Here is a 13,797-nt window from a genome sequence, read left to right as displayed (position 1 = left end):
CCACAGTATCTCCAGCCGCCGCTCCAGATCCGAAACGTGGATTTCGAGTAGCTGCAGCTGGAGACACTTCCTGCACACGTGTTCATCCTGGATACTTGAAGTGTCCCTGACTTCCCACGTTGCACAGGAGGATCACTCCCCATTGCTGAGCTGCCCTGCCATAACTTACCCTTAATTTATCCCCTTAAATTACCCAAAAACTAAATTATTTACACTAGGGACCTTGATTCTCCCCCAGAAAACACGACCTCCTTTATTGAAAAAACTGTAGACCTTTCCCTTTACTTTTAGTTACTTACCCAGCTATTTAGAGTAACTCCCTAACAGCAGATACTCACCAACCAATCACCTTGCAGCCTTCCTGTGACATCACAGCTCCTTTGTTTTCAAACTCCGGCGTGCCTGGACTGCTCTCCGCTTCTCACCTGGAAGGTGAGTGACTAGGCCGCGATCCTCAGGCTCAATTTATCGGCTCCACTCTCGGTGTTCTCCCCACAGGTCCGCTCCACTCCCGGAAGGTGAGTGACTGGACCACGATCCTCGGGCTCAATTTATCGGCTCCACTCTCGGTGTTCTCCCCACAGGTCCAGTCATCTCCCGGAAGGTGAGTGACTGGGCCGCGATCCTTGGGCTCAATTTATTGGTTCTGCTCTCGGCGTTCTCCCCACAGGTCCACTCCTCACCGCTCCGCCCCCGGAAGGAAAGTCAGTCTGGTATCTGTGACGGACAATGAGGAGAAACACAATATAAGGAGAGAGTGAAATACATTTTACTCTTTAGACGATATTATTTATTATATTTCAGCTGTTCCTTGTTTCACAAATATTTTTGCGGGCTTTTCAAATTTGTGAATGGATTTCAGCTCTGACAATTTGCCACTGTCAATCTCCGCTCCATTTTCTCATTGCCCTTTGATGATCGGCGAAATAGCAGCTACCTGATTGGTGACATGAACCAGCCAATGAGATTCAGCAGACAGTAACCAATCAGAAGTAGCCGGACTGCATTCCTCCAGAAGGTAAAGCAGGGAAGTGCGGGAAGAATTCCTCACTCTTTGTGAAAGTATTTGTGAGATTGTGGAAATGTCTGGAAGAGGAGCAGGGGAGAGACCATGATCCTGTCTCAGGTAAGTTTTTGAGTAAAATGGCTGTAACCAATTCTGTAACTTCAGGCCAGGGAGTGTGTAACACCGTTCGGGTGGTAGTGAAGGATAATGATGGAGATGCACCGGTTGATCGTACCTTCTTCATTAAGAAAATCCTTATTGATTGCTGTGGATTCCAAGCTGCGAACATCTTCTGCCTGCAGGACTTCCCCAGCTGTGGATATTTTGACGTGACGTCCAAGAACGTGGAGGATGCATCAAGTTCCTGAAGGTGTTCAAGGAGAAGGGAAACCAGGCGCCGCTGCCAATCCTCACAGTGGAGCCACTCTTCACACTGCCATCGCAACGTGACCGGGTGGTGAGAAGCCACCTCTACAACCCCCATGTTCCTGTCGTGGATGTACTCACCTTCCTCACCAGGTGTGTTGAGGTGGCCGGCGGCAGCACTGATGTCAAGGACCCATTTGGATTTGGACCAGCTAGCAGCAGGTCAAGGTGACCTTGAAGGTCGATGCCAACGGAGCCATCATCCATCCTCCCTCCAGCTTTGCTTTCGGGGGAAGTCGAGGCTTCATGGTCTATGCGGAGCAGCCCAGAGTTTGTCGTACCTGCGGCAAATCTGGTCACGTGGCAGCTAACTGCAGCACAGTCGTCTGCAAGAACTGCAAGAAGGAAGGCCATCAGACCAAGGACTGTAATCATTGTAAGTACTGCAACCTGTGAGGTGGGGCAGGCCACCTCTACAAAACCTGCCCAAACGCTGCCTCAGTTATGCTCAGGCAGCAAGGATCAAGGAAAGACCGGGTTAAGGAACGGTGAACATGTCTGGTGCTGGGAGGGAAACAAGCAATCCTCCCCACAGCGATGAAAGTCTATCTGAGAAAGAGAAGAAAGGGGAGGCAGCTGCAACCAGTGACCCAACACCTACTCCGTGCCTGGAAACTCCTCCTCCACAGACAGAATTAATGGAGGAGGAGGCAGCAGATGGACAAACAGGTCAGTGGCAGGTGGTACAAAGGAAGACCACAAAGAAAAAAGCTCCAGAAAAAGAACACGTCAACACCCAACCAGTGGCAAGAGGAGGCTACCGTCTGAGACAGACTACAGCAGCTCCTCCTCACTGGACGAGGAAGGGCCGGAACGATGGCACCTCCAAAAGAAGCAGCAGAACTCAAAGGAGCTGGAAGATAAAGCCCACCAGCTCCGGGGCACTGGAAGCTGTGACACGCCCAGCGCACCCCAAACCAAAAGCATGGAACCCAAGGAGATGCTCAGTGCACCCCAGCTCCGGGAGACCGAGAGCAGCGAAGTGTCCTGCGCACTCCAGCTCCAGCTCCGGGAAGTCAGGAACAGTGATGTCTTCGAGGACGGACCGAGGGGAAAGACACCAACAATAGAGGACAACCCAAGCCTTGCTGCCTACAAGACCCGCCCCCCCCACCCGCCGATGTCACCCCAGTGGAACAAAACCCTCATGAATAACCATGAGGTGTTTCTGGGCTCAACGAATGTGAAACAGCTTGCGTACACTATGGGTATGCAGGAACATACTCAAGGACCGGGACTAGCAAGGACACCTGGTGTGGTAAGCAACACCCAACTTTATAGTGGATATAAAGATTGCTTCGATTAACATGCATTGTGTTAAATCCACCACGTGATGTGTTTCAACCTTGGATGACTTCGCAAAGGTCAAAGCTGGCGTACTGCTTCGTCAGGAGTGTGGAATCCTGCACCGCAGCACTTACAGGCAATGGTCACGATGGTGATCCCATGGGTCATCGATCTGGTCCAGAGGAAATGGTTCCTGTTCCTCCGGCCTGGGGGTTCTGCTGCGGGAAGGCAACTTAACCATCTCTGAAGTTAAGATGCTGGTGGGCGGTCGCCTTCTCGTAGCAGATGTAATGTACAACAATGCTCCGCTCCAGTTAAGCAACGTATATGCCCCGGTCCAATACAGTGAGCGGCTGACCTTCCTCCAGCAACTCCCACTGCTGCTGGCGACATCCAGGCCGATCATTCTTGGAGGTGACTTCAACTGCATCATTGATGCAGCTGGACGATCTGGCAGTGACGACAGAAAACTGGACGCTCCGCCCAGATTCTTAAAGGAAACAGTATAAAATGCCAAACTGCACAATGTCTTCATCAAACCTGCAGACAGAGAGCAGCGTAGATACACCTGGTCAAGATCGGACGGGTTGCCCGTTCCAGGATTGACTTCCTGTATGTGTCCCCTGCTTTCACGGTCAGATCCACCGACGTCAAGCTGGTGTTCTTCTCCGGCCACTGCCTCTTACTGGTTGACTGTCACTTACAGGATGACCAGCGGGTTGGCAGGGGGACATGGAAGCTCAATGCTACACTGCTAACCCCAGAGAACATTGAGGAACTCAAAAGAGATTGAAAAAGTTGGAGAACAGTGAGACCCTCTTTGAGTATCCGGTGAACTGGTGGGAAGTGATCAAGGAGAACATCAAGAGGTTCTTTATCTCCAAAGGTGTTCAGAGGGTGAGAGAGACAGAGGGAAATGTCCGCACTCCAGAAAAGAATGCAAAATCTGCTCTGGCTGCAGTCGATGGGGGTTGAGGTCAAGGAGGACTTCCAAGAGGTGAAGAGCCAGCAGGCCTCGCTCTTTGCCACGGAGGCCTCCAAGATCATCCTCCGGTCCAGAGTCTGCTCCATTGAGCAGGATGAGTCGTGCTCCCGTTTCTTCTTCCAAAAGGTACACAGAGAGAGCTCTGTGATCAGCAGCTTGAAGGAAGAAGATGGCTCGGTCACAACTTCGCAGTCCGACATACTAAGGATTAGCAAATCCTTGAATGCTGGGCTGTAAGACGTGAAGTCTATGGACTGCACGTCCTCCCAGTCCTTCCTGTCATCCATCACAGAGGTCTTAGATGACAGCCTGCAGGAGAATCTGGACAAACCGCTAACTCTGGACAAGCTGACAAAGGCCATCAAGTCTTTTGAGACGAAGAAAACTCCCGGAAGCGACGGCTTACCAGTTGAGTTGTATTCGGCCCTGTGGTACTGGGTCAGCCCAGACCTGCTGGAAGTGTACGAGAGTACGCTCCTGGCCGGAAGCATGTCAGAATCCATGAGGAAAGGCATCATCACCCTCATCTACAAGCAGAAGGGGGAGAGGGCAGAAATCAGAAATTGGCGGCCCATCTCACTGCTTAATGTAGACTACAAGGTTCTGTCCAAAGTCATCGCCAGTCGAGTCAACTCTGCTCTGGAGTTGGTGATTCACCCTGACCAGACCTGTACTGTACCCAGCAGGAAGATCTCTGATAGTGTCGTGCTACTCAGGGATACGATCGCCTATGTACGGGTCAGGAGGGTGGACACCTGCCTCATCAGCCTGGACCAGGAGAAGGCTTTTGACAGGATATTGCACACATACATGATGGATGTGCTCTCCAAAATGGGGTTTGGGGAGAGAATCTGCAATTGGATCAAACTGCTCTACACAAACATCAGTAGTACAGTCCAAAAAATTGGGTGGTAATCAGAAAGTTTCCAATCAAATCTGGAGTCAGACAGGGCTGTCCTCTTTCCCCTGCCTTGTGTGTTTGCTGTATCGAACCCTTTGCTGAGTCTATTTGGAAGGATGTGGGCATAAGAGAGGTGACAATCCCAGGCAGTGGAGTCACTCAGGTCAAAGCCTCCCTGTACATGGATGATGTTGCTGTATTCTGATCGGATCCGCTGTCCATTCACAGACTGATGAGCATCTGCGACCAGTTCGAACTGGATTCGGGAGCCAATGTTAACCATGGCAAGAGCGAGGCCATGTTCCTTGGAAACTGGGCTGACCGATCCTTTGTCCCCTTCACTGTCAGGTCAGACTACCTGAAGGTGCTGGGGATATGGTTTGTCAGGGCCGGGACGTGCACCAAAACCTGGGAGGAGCGAGTAGCCAGGGTACAACATAAACTGAGCAAGTGGGAGCAGCGATCTCTCTCTATTGTGGGTAAGAACCTGGTCATCAGGTGCAAGGTGCTCACGTTGTTGCTGTAAGTGGCACAGGTCTGGCCCATACACCCCTCCTGTGCTGTGGCGATCACCCGAGCCATTTCCCGCTTTATCTGAAGACGCAAAATGGACAGGGTCCAGAGGGACACGATGTTCAAACCTCTGGATAAAGGCGAAAAAATGTACTCAACGTCGCCCTCAACCTGATGGCCGCCTTAGTATGTGGCTGCATCAAGCTGTGCGTAGAGCCCCAGTGTGCAAACACCAAGTGTCACTTTGTGCTGAGGTTCTATCTGACCCCGGTGTTGCGAAGGATGGATCTGGTCACATTGCCACGGAACGCTCCATCCAGTTGGACTGTGCGTTCGTGGAAATGTTTGTGTGGAAAAACACCTTTGACCACCAATCCATCAGGCAGTGGTCTGCACGGAATGTCCTCAAGTCTATTTTTGGAAAAGAAAAGTCTGGAAGAGGAAAGACCGGCAGGAAAGCTCGGTCCAAGGCCAAATCTCGCTCCTCCCGGGCTGGGCTGCAGTTCCTGGTGGGCCGTGTTCACAGGCTCCTGAGAAAGGGCAACTATGCTGAGCGTGTGGGTGCCGGAGCCCCGGTCTATCTGGCTGCTGTGCTCGAGTATCTGACCGCTGAAATCCTCGAGTTGGCCAGTAAAGCAGCCCAGGACAATAAGAAGACCCGCAACATCCTCAGACACCTACAGCTGGCTGTCCAGAATGACGAGGAGCTCACCAAGCTGCTGGGAGGGGTGACCATCACTCCGGGCTGTGTGCTGCCTAATATCTAGGGCATTCTGCTGCCCAAGAAAACCAGCGCTCCGGGCACCAAAACCAAGGCAATCTGCCAGGATTTTATCAAATACCCAAAGGTTCTTTTCAGAGCCACCCACAGTATCATTCTTGTAAATCTCCTCTGTACTCTCTACACAACAATTATGTCCTTTCTGTAATGTGATGACCAGAACGGTACGCAATACTCCAGCTGTGGCCAAACCACCGTTTTAAACAGTTCTCGCATTACATCCCTGCTTTTGTCAACCAAGAAAGGAAAGCATTCCATATGCCTTCTTCACCACTCTATCTACCTATCCTGTCACTTTCAGGGACTTGTGGACATGCACTCCAAAGTCTCTCACTTCTTCTACCCATCTCAATATCTTCCCGTTGATTGTGTATTCCCTTGCTTTGTTTGCCCTCCCCAAATGCATTACATCACACTTCTCCAGATTGAATTCCATTTGCCACTTTTCCGCCCACTCAATTAATCCATTCATAAGTCTCCAGCTATCCTCCTCACCATCAATTACACAGCCAATTTCCCAATCATAGCTCCCACATTTAATTCCAAATAATAATTATTTTTTTAAGAGATACAGCACTGAAACAGGCCCTTCGGCCCACCGAGTTTGTGCCGACCATCAACCATCCATGTTATACTAATCCTACACTAATTCCATATTCCTACCACATCCCCACCTGTCCCTATATTTCCCTACCACCTACCCAGGGACAATTTATAATGGCCAATTAACCTATCAAGCAGCAAGTCTTTGGCATGTGAGAGGAAACTGGAGCACCCAGAGGAAACCCACACAGGGAGCACCCAGAATTGAACCCGGGTCGCTGGAGCTGTGAGGCTGCGGTGCGAACCGCTGCGCCACTGTGCTGCCCGTGTGGTAATATACACCACAAACAGCAAGGGACCCAACACTGAACCCTGTGCAACGCCACTGAAAACCGCTTTCCATGTGCAAAAACATCCGTTGACTACTATCCTTTGTTTCCTGCCACTGAGTCAATTTTGGATCCAACCTGCCACATTCCCCTGTATCCCATGGGCTTTCATTTTATTGACCAGACTGCCATGTGGGACCTTATCAAATGCCTTACTAAAATCCATGTAAACCACATCCACCGCACTATCCTCATCAATGCTCCTTGTTACTTCCTCAAAAAACTCAATCAAGTTAGTGAGACATGACCTTCCCTTAACAAATCCATGCTGACTATCCCTGATTAATCCATGTCTTTCTAAGTGGTAGTTTATCCTGTCCCTCAGAATTGATTCGAATAATTTACCCACCACTGAGGTCAGACTTACCACATCCTTTTAAAATAATAGTACAACGTTCGCAGACCTCCAATCCTCCGGCACCTCCCCCATATCCAGTGAGGATTTGAAGATGATCCTCAGCGCATCCACTATTTACTCCTTGGCTTCCTTTAACAACCTCAGATGCAAACCATCTGGCCCTGGTGATTTATTCATTTTCAAGGATGTCAGACCCTCTCGTTCTTCCACTCTCATTATGCTTATCAATATTTCACACTCCTCTTCTTTTACTACAATGTCTGCATCACCCCTCTCCTTTGTGAAGGCAGAGACAAAAAACTCATTAAGAACCCCGCCCACATCTTCTGGATCCACACAGAAGTTCCCTTGTACATCTCTGATAGGCCATACCCTTTCCTTAGTTATCCTCTCGCTCTTCATGGACTGATAAAACATCTTTGGGTTTCCTTCAACTAGTTGTATCCAGTCCACATCCACCAAATCACCTCTCAGTTTTGTAAAATTTGCCTTCCCCCAATTTCGAACTTTTACTTTTCGAGCTGCCCTGCCATTACTTAGCTTTACAAACTCATTATTGCTCGTGTAATAAGTAGAATAATTTACCAGTTACTCACCGATCAGCTTCTTCCCCTGTATCATGGAGGCTGAAAAGGCAGCAGAGAAGAGACCAAAGAGCACCTCCTTCCCCTAGTCAGTGAAGTCCCTCACACATCAACTCACAGCTTTACACTCTGTCCAAACAGCACTTTCTAATTAGTAATTATTCATAAATTACACTAACTAAAACATTAGTAACCTGACCAATTATAAGGTAGCTATTTGAGGGTTTTTAAACAAAGAGCTTTTTTCCCTATCCCAAAGGCTCTTTTCAGATCCACCCACAGTATCTGAAAGGGCTGATTACTGTCTGAAGTCTGCTGTACCCACACCTCTGTCTATCCCTCTTCATCGAGAACAACCAGCGTCATCTCCCATTCCTTTCACCATCATGTGTTTAACTCGCTTCTCCTTATAGACAGTCAGATATCAATGCAATAATGAAATGATCTGTGTCAGTGCTGGCCATTTCCCTGTCCTGATTTCAGACCCCACTCTGGACACTTGTTTCCCATTCCAGGACCTTCTTGTATTAATATTCAGCACCACCTGTCAGTCAGAAACTTGTCTCAATGAACCGATCCTTTTACTGAACTTCCAACTGCTGCTGTCTATTTCTCGAGGGAAAGAGCAGCTCACTGTGTAAGGATGTGAGGGGAATGTAACCCGGCTGCTGGTGAGAAGGTCCCGTCTTCTCAATCAAAAGCCTTTTATTTTACTTCAGTGATTCCCAGATTCCCAGCTGGTCCGTTGAGGATTTTGTTTTCACAGAAATATCTTGTTAAATACAAATCTGATTCCAACATGTCAGTAACAGGACAGAATGGGAACCTTTAAAAGGATGAAGCAACTATTTCAGCGGCTTCTCACTGTCCCCCTGAAGCCTGTGTGAAGGGGAATTACCAATAGTCTGTAATTTATTACTTCCACACCGAGTTTGAGTTATTTGTCGTGTGAAAGATTGCTGAACGGAGTCTTTTACTGTCAGTTACAGATGAGAAGTTGACAAAAATTGGCAAAATAAAGCTGTTCATAAAATAGCACCAGAAATTTGAGTCGGTAAAAGCAAAATTGTGTTTTAAAAGTTTATTTAAACCGCTACGGGAAAATAGATTTTTATGTACTTTTCCAGTTGATCACTTCTTTTCCACAGTGAAATTGGCGGCTTTCACAAATTCAAATATTCTGCCGGGTTGACAGGTTCAACCAATGATTTTTTGTATTTTGTGCTTCGAGGTTCTCTGATTGAATCATTCCTGAGGACTAATGGCCGTGTGGCCTAATGGATAAGGCGTCTGACTTTGGTATATTCGATGATGTTATCAGAAGATTGCAGGTTCGAGTCCTGCCGCAGTCATTTTGACCCAAAGGGATTCTGCAGGGCTTTGGGGATCAAGTCGGGGACTGAACAGATTGGAAACCCGACATGGACTTGATGGGGCGAATGGACTCCTCATGTGCTGTCACTGACTTCATGAGAAGAGGGTGACCAATCAGAAGTGGGCTGGGGTTCCAGCGGGCTCAAACTGCAGGAATTCCAGGTCCCTGAATGACTGAGCTGAAACTGATCAGTTTCACTGCAGGAAACACCGTCTCGGGAGAAATAACATCACAAATAATTCCATTTGACTAATTATTCAATTATAAAACAATGGGCAGATGTGAAGGTGTGATGTTACTTTTCACTGTGAGGGGAGAATCCACCATCTGGGTAAATCAGCAACTTTATAACATCGTCTGTACGTTTGGAAAAGAAACGATGAAAACTCTCCCCATAAACCTGGTGCGGTGGAAAGGCTCAATTCAGAGATTGGACTATAACGAGAGCACAACATAAATCATTAACTGATATTTCCGGCATAAAACACACCCCAGCTCCCGTTCCCATGTCACTGCTGTCCCGATCAGGCGGTGGCTGACTCTGAAAAGAGACTTTGTTTTGTGTTTCTGCAGGAAAACCACAAAGATCCTCCCAGGCAGTGAAACTCATCTTCCCAGAATCTCCATACCAGATTGAAACAGAAAACACAAAGACAGTGAGAAAGTTCCAGAGAGTTACTGAGCATTAAAACCAATGAAATAAACCAATTCTAGAGAGATGTTGGTGCAGCTTTTTCAGAGAGATTGTGGGTGGCTCTTAAAAGAGCCGTTGTGTTTCGAGTGTTTTCACTACACGGTGGAGTTTTACTTGGAGTTGATGTACTTGGTCACTCACTTTGTCCCTTCTCACATTCCGAGCGCTTTGTTGGGTGGAAATGTTTCTTCAGGCAGTTTCAACAGCTCAGAGCCGACATTGAGTCAGAAACCAGAAATGGGAGTACGGGACACAGACAAGGAATTGAGGCTGAACCTTTCTAAATGTCACTGGTAATAGGCCTCAGCTAGAGCATTGTGTCTAATTCCATGCTCCACACTTTAGCAGGAATGGCAAGGCCTTAGAGAGGGTGCAGAGGAGATTTACTAGAATGTATCAGAGATGCAGGAATTCAGCTAATGTGGAAAGAATAGGGGTCTGGGTTGTGTGAAGCTGGGGTCCTTCTTCTTAGAGAAGAGATGTTAATGGGGCAGTTAATAGTTGTGTTCAACATTGTGAAGAGTTTTTATAAGAAGAAAGAAGTTTGACTACAATTAGGCAGAGCCTTGGTGAGATCACACCTGGAGCACTGTGTACAGTTTTGGTTCCCCTTATCTAAGGAAGGATATACTTGCCTTAAAGGAAGTGTATCAAAGTGTCACTCGATTGCTTCCTGGGATGAGGAGATTGTCCTATGAGAAGAGATTGAGTAGACGAGGCCGATATTCCTCAGAATTGAGAAGAGTCAGAGGTAATCTTACTGGCACCTAAAAATCTTAAGGGATTTAACAGGGTAAATGCTGGGACGATGTTTCCTCTGGCTGGGGAATCTAGAACTAGGAATCACAGTCTCAGTATAAATGGCTCCATCATTTAGGACTGAGGAGGAGAATTTCTTTTCACTCAAAGTATTGTGAATCTTTGGAATTCTCTACGCGCAGTGGTTAGCACCGCAGCCTCACAGCTCCAGTGACCTCGGCTCCGTTCAGGGTATTGCCTGTGCGGAGTTTGCAAGTTTTCTCTGTGACCGCGTGGGTTTCCGCCGGGTGCTCCAGTTTCCTCCCACAGCCAAAGACTTGCAGGTTGATAGGTAAATTGACCATTGTAAATTGCCCCTAGTGGAGATAGGTCGTAGGAGAATGGTGGGAATGTGGTAGGGAATATGGGATGAATGTAGGATTAGTATAAATGGGTGGTTATTGGTCGGCACAGACTCGGTGGGCCGAAGGGCCTTTTTCAGTGCTGTATCTCTCTGTGATTCTAGAGATGTGGATGCTCAATCATTGGGTATATCCAAGAGAGAGATCGATAGGTTGTTGGATACGAAGGGAATCAAGGGATCTGTGCTCGTGTGGTAAGATGGAGTTGATGTAGGAGATCAGCTGTGATCTTATTGAATGGCAGAGCTATTTCGATGGGCCGAATGGCCTACTCCTATTTTTTATGTAAAGTTCCATTCCTCTCAGGGAATATTTAATTTTCAAAAAGAGAAATACTGCACACACTGGAAACCTGAATAATAACAGAAGATTCTGGAAACACTCAGCAGTTCCAGCAGTATCTGTGTAGAGAGGAAGGTAGGAGCAATGTTTCAGGTCTATAGAAGGGTAACAGAACTGGACCACTAACCCGAGCTTCTCTTCTCCACAGTTGTTTCCGGACTGGCTGAGTGTTTTCAGTATTTTAGGCTTTTTCTTTCTGTATTTCATCCTTTTCCCATTTGACTATTTGCTGTGAAACTTTCAGCGTTGTGCTCAATTCTTTGTGTCGTTGTGTTTTCTTTATTTGAAGTAATGTAAATAGTAACCTGAAATGAATTTGCCAAATGGTTGGGCAAATTGTTACAACCAGTTTTTGAGCAAGTTCTCCACAAACACAGTGAAGGATTCCTTCACATTTGTGAAGACCATCCAGGACTTGCATATTGATAGCAATGCCGTGTCCATGTGTCATTTGACATTGCTAGCCTATTCACCAATGTACCACTTCAGGAAGCCATAGATATTTGCACTGCAGTGCTATATCATGGTGATCTAGACCCGCCACCATTGTGTGAATCAGTATTCATTGAACTTATGAACTCGGCAACTTGCACAGTTGAGTTCAGTTTTATTGACACCATGTATCGCTGGTGTTGCCATGGGATCCCCTCTAGGCCCAGTTCTCACAAACATCTTTGTTGGATTCCATGACAAACCTGTTTTTAAGGGAATGACACCTAACATCCGACCTCTTGCATATTTCCAATATGTAGATGATACGTTTGCTATATTTGAATCCGCAGCTGCATGAAATAATTTCCTTGCACGTCTTCATGGGCTCCATCCTGCACTCAAATTCATCTTTGGAATGGAGCTGTCAAATGAGCTCCCTTTCCTTGATGTACTAGTTGAGAAATCTGCTAAGGGGTTTTCTACCACGGTCTACCGCAAACCTACCTTCACTGGTCAATACACGCGTTGGGATTATTACAGTTCCACGCGCGATAAGATTGGCCTTATCGGCAACCAATCACTGACCGACATTGGCTCCTGGTCCAGCAACAACTCAACCTCAAAATCCTCAGACCTGCTGAGTGGTTCCAGCATTTCTTGTTTTTATTTCAAAATACTCATCCTTGTTTCTAAGTCCTTATGTGTTCTCACCTGTCCAACCTCCTTCCTCCCTCCGTAACCACCTCCCTCCCTCCCTCCGTAACCACCTCCCTCCCTCCGTAATCACCTCCCTCCCTCCCTCCGTAACCACCTCCATGCAAGCTTGATGCTGAAATAGGGCGAATCAAAGACATCCTGCATTACAATGGCTACACTGATCAGATCATTTCTCACTGTATATCGCACAAACTTATAAACGGGCTGAAGGACGTCATTTTGAGCCCTGAAAAGTGCCCAGTCTCCCTCAAATTACCCTGGAAGGGTAATTTAACCCCAGTATTTGAGTAACAGGTGAAGCGAGCTGTTTCCTGCTGTTACTATGCAGGAGCAACAAGTGTGGTGTTCACCACTAACAGGATGCTGCTGTCAAACAAAAGAGACGTCCTGCCTATCACACAAATAAGTAACGTGATATATGAATTTCAATACCAGTGTGATGCTAGGTTTCTAGACCGTACATCCCAAAACTGGCGGATTGTATCAAATAACATGTCCCTTCCGCTGTTCGCAATGGGCCCTACCCAACCAACCCGTGCTTGCAAAACTCAAAACACAGTATCCAACATGAGATGTGATTCCACAATAGGACAACATTTGCTAAATAATTCTCAGTGTGCTAAGAATTACACTGACAACCAATTTAAGACTGTCAGTAGGGCTCGCAGTGTGGTGCATTGGTGTGTACTGTAAACTACATATATTAATACACAGGGCCCTGTTCTTTGCAGACAGAAAGAACATGCACACACATTGTGCCAGTTTAAGCTAAACAAAATAAGTGACAGCCATTCACTGGCTCATTCCACAGGGCAATGCCCTGACCAATCAGAGTCAAGCTGCCTGGTTTAAACTTCAAACAAAGCTGGGCAGTTATCTGTCAATGACCATAAACTGATGCATTCTGAATGGCAATGCCTCGACCAATCAGAGTTCACTTGCCAACCAATCAGCACTCTCTTCTCACACAGAAGAAAGTTGGTGTTTTCCCTTAAATTGGTATTCTTGTAGATTGCCCTGCTGAGTGCAAGACGAAAACAACTGGCTACCAAAGTTTGGACAACATGTCACTATTTTCACGAAATGATTACTTTTATTTTCAATATAAAAATATAAAGCAATATGAGTGTAACATTTACAGACAAATTCTATTACCTCACATTGCCTGATTCTTTCACACTGACAGACTATGTGAACTACTGTCCCGATTTTGCAGTTCTCACTTCCAGTTAGCAAATGTCAGCAATCTGTGATACAGTGCAGTTTACAGACCAGACCGTCAATCACAACATGCAATAATTGTT

At 47.0% G+C, this 13,797-nt stretch overlaps 1 non-coding gene across 1 annotated transcript; it reads left to right on the top strand.

Annotated features, from left to right (window-relative positions):
• The first annotated feature begins 9,036 nt into the window (after window positions 1–9,036).
• On the top strand, window positions 9,037–9,125 carry trnaq-uug (transfer RNA glutamine (anticodon UUG)). Its single transcript is given in 2 exon segments — window positions 9,037–9,073; window positions 9,090–9,125. It is a non-coding gene; the product is annotated as a tRNA-Gln (tRNA).
• The last annotated feature ends 4,672 nt before the right edge of the window (window positions 9,126–13,797 follow it).

Source organism: Heterodontus francisci, unplaced genomic scaffold, assembly GCF_036365525.1.
Source record: "Heterodontus francisci isolate sHetFra1 unplaced genomic scaffold, sHetFra1.hap1 HAP1_SCAFFOLD_58, whole genome shotgun sequence".
NCBI classification, from domain to species: domain Eukaryota; kingdom Metazoa; phylum Chordata; class Chondrichthyes; order Heterodontiformes; family Heterodontidae; genus Heterodontus; species Heterodontus francisci.
The sequence above is the reverse complement of the archived record's forward strand: the minus strand, read 5'-3'. Positions and strand labels throughout refer to the sequence as shown.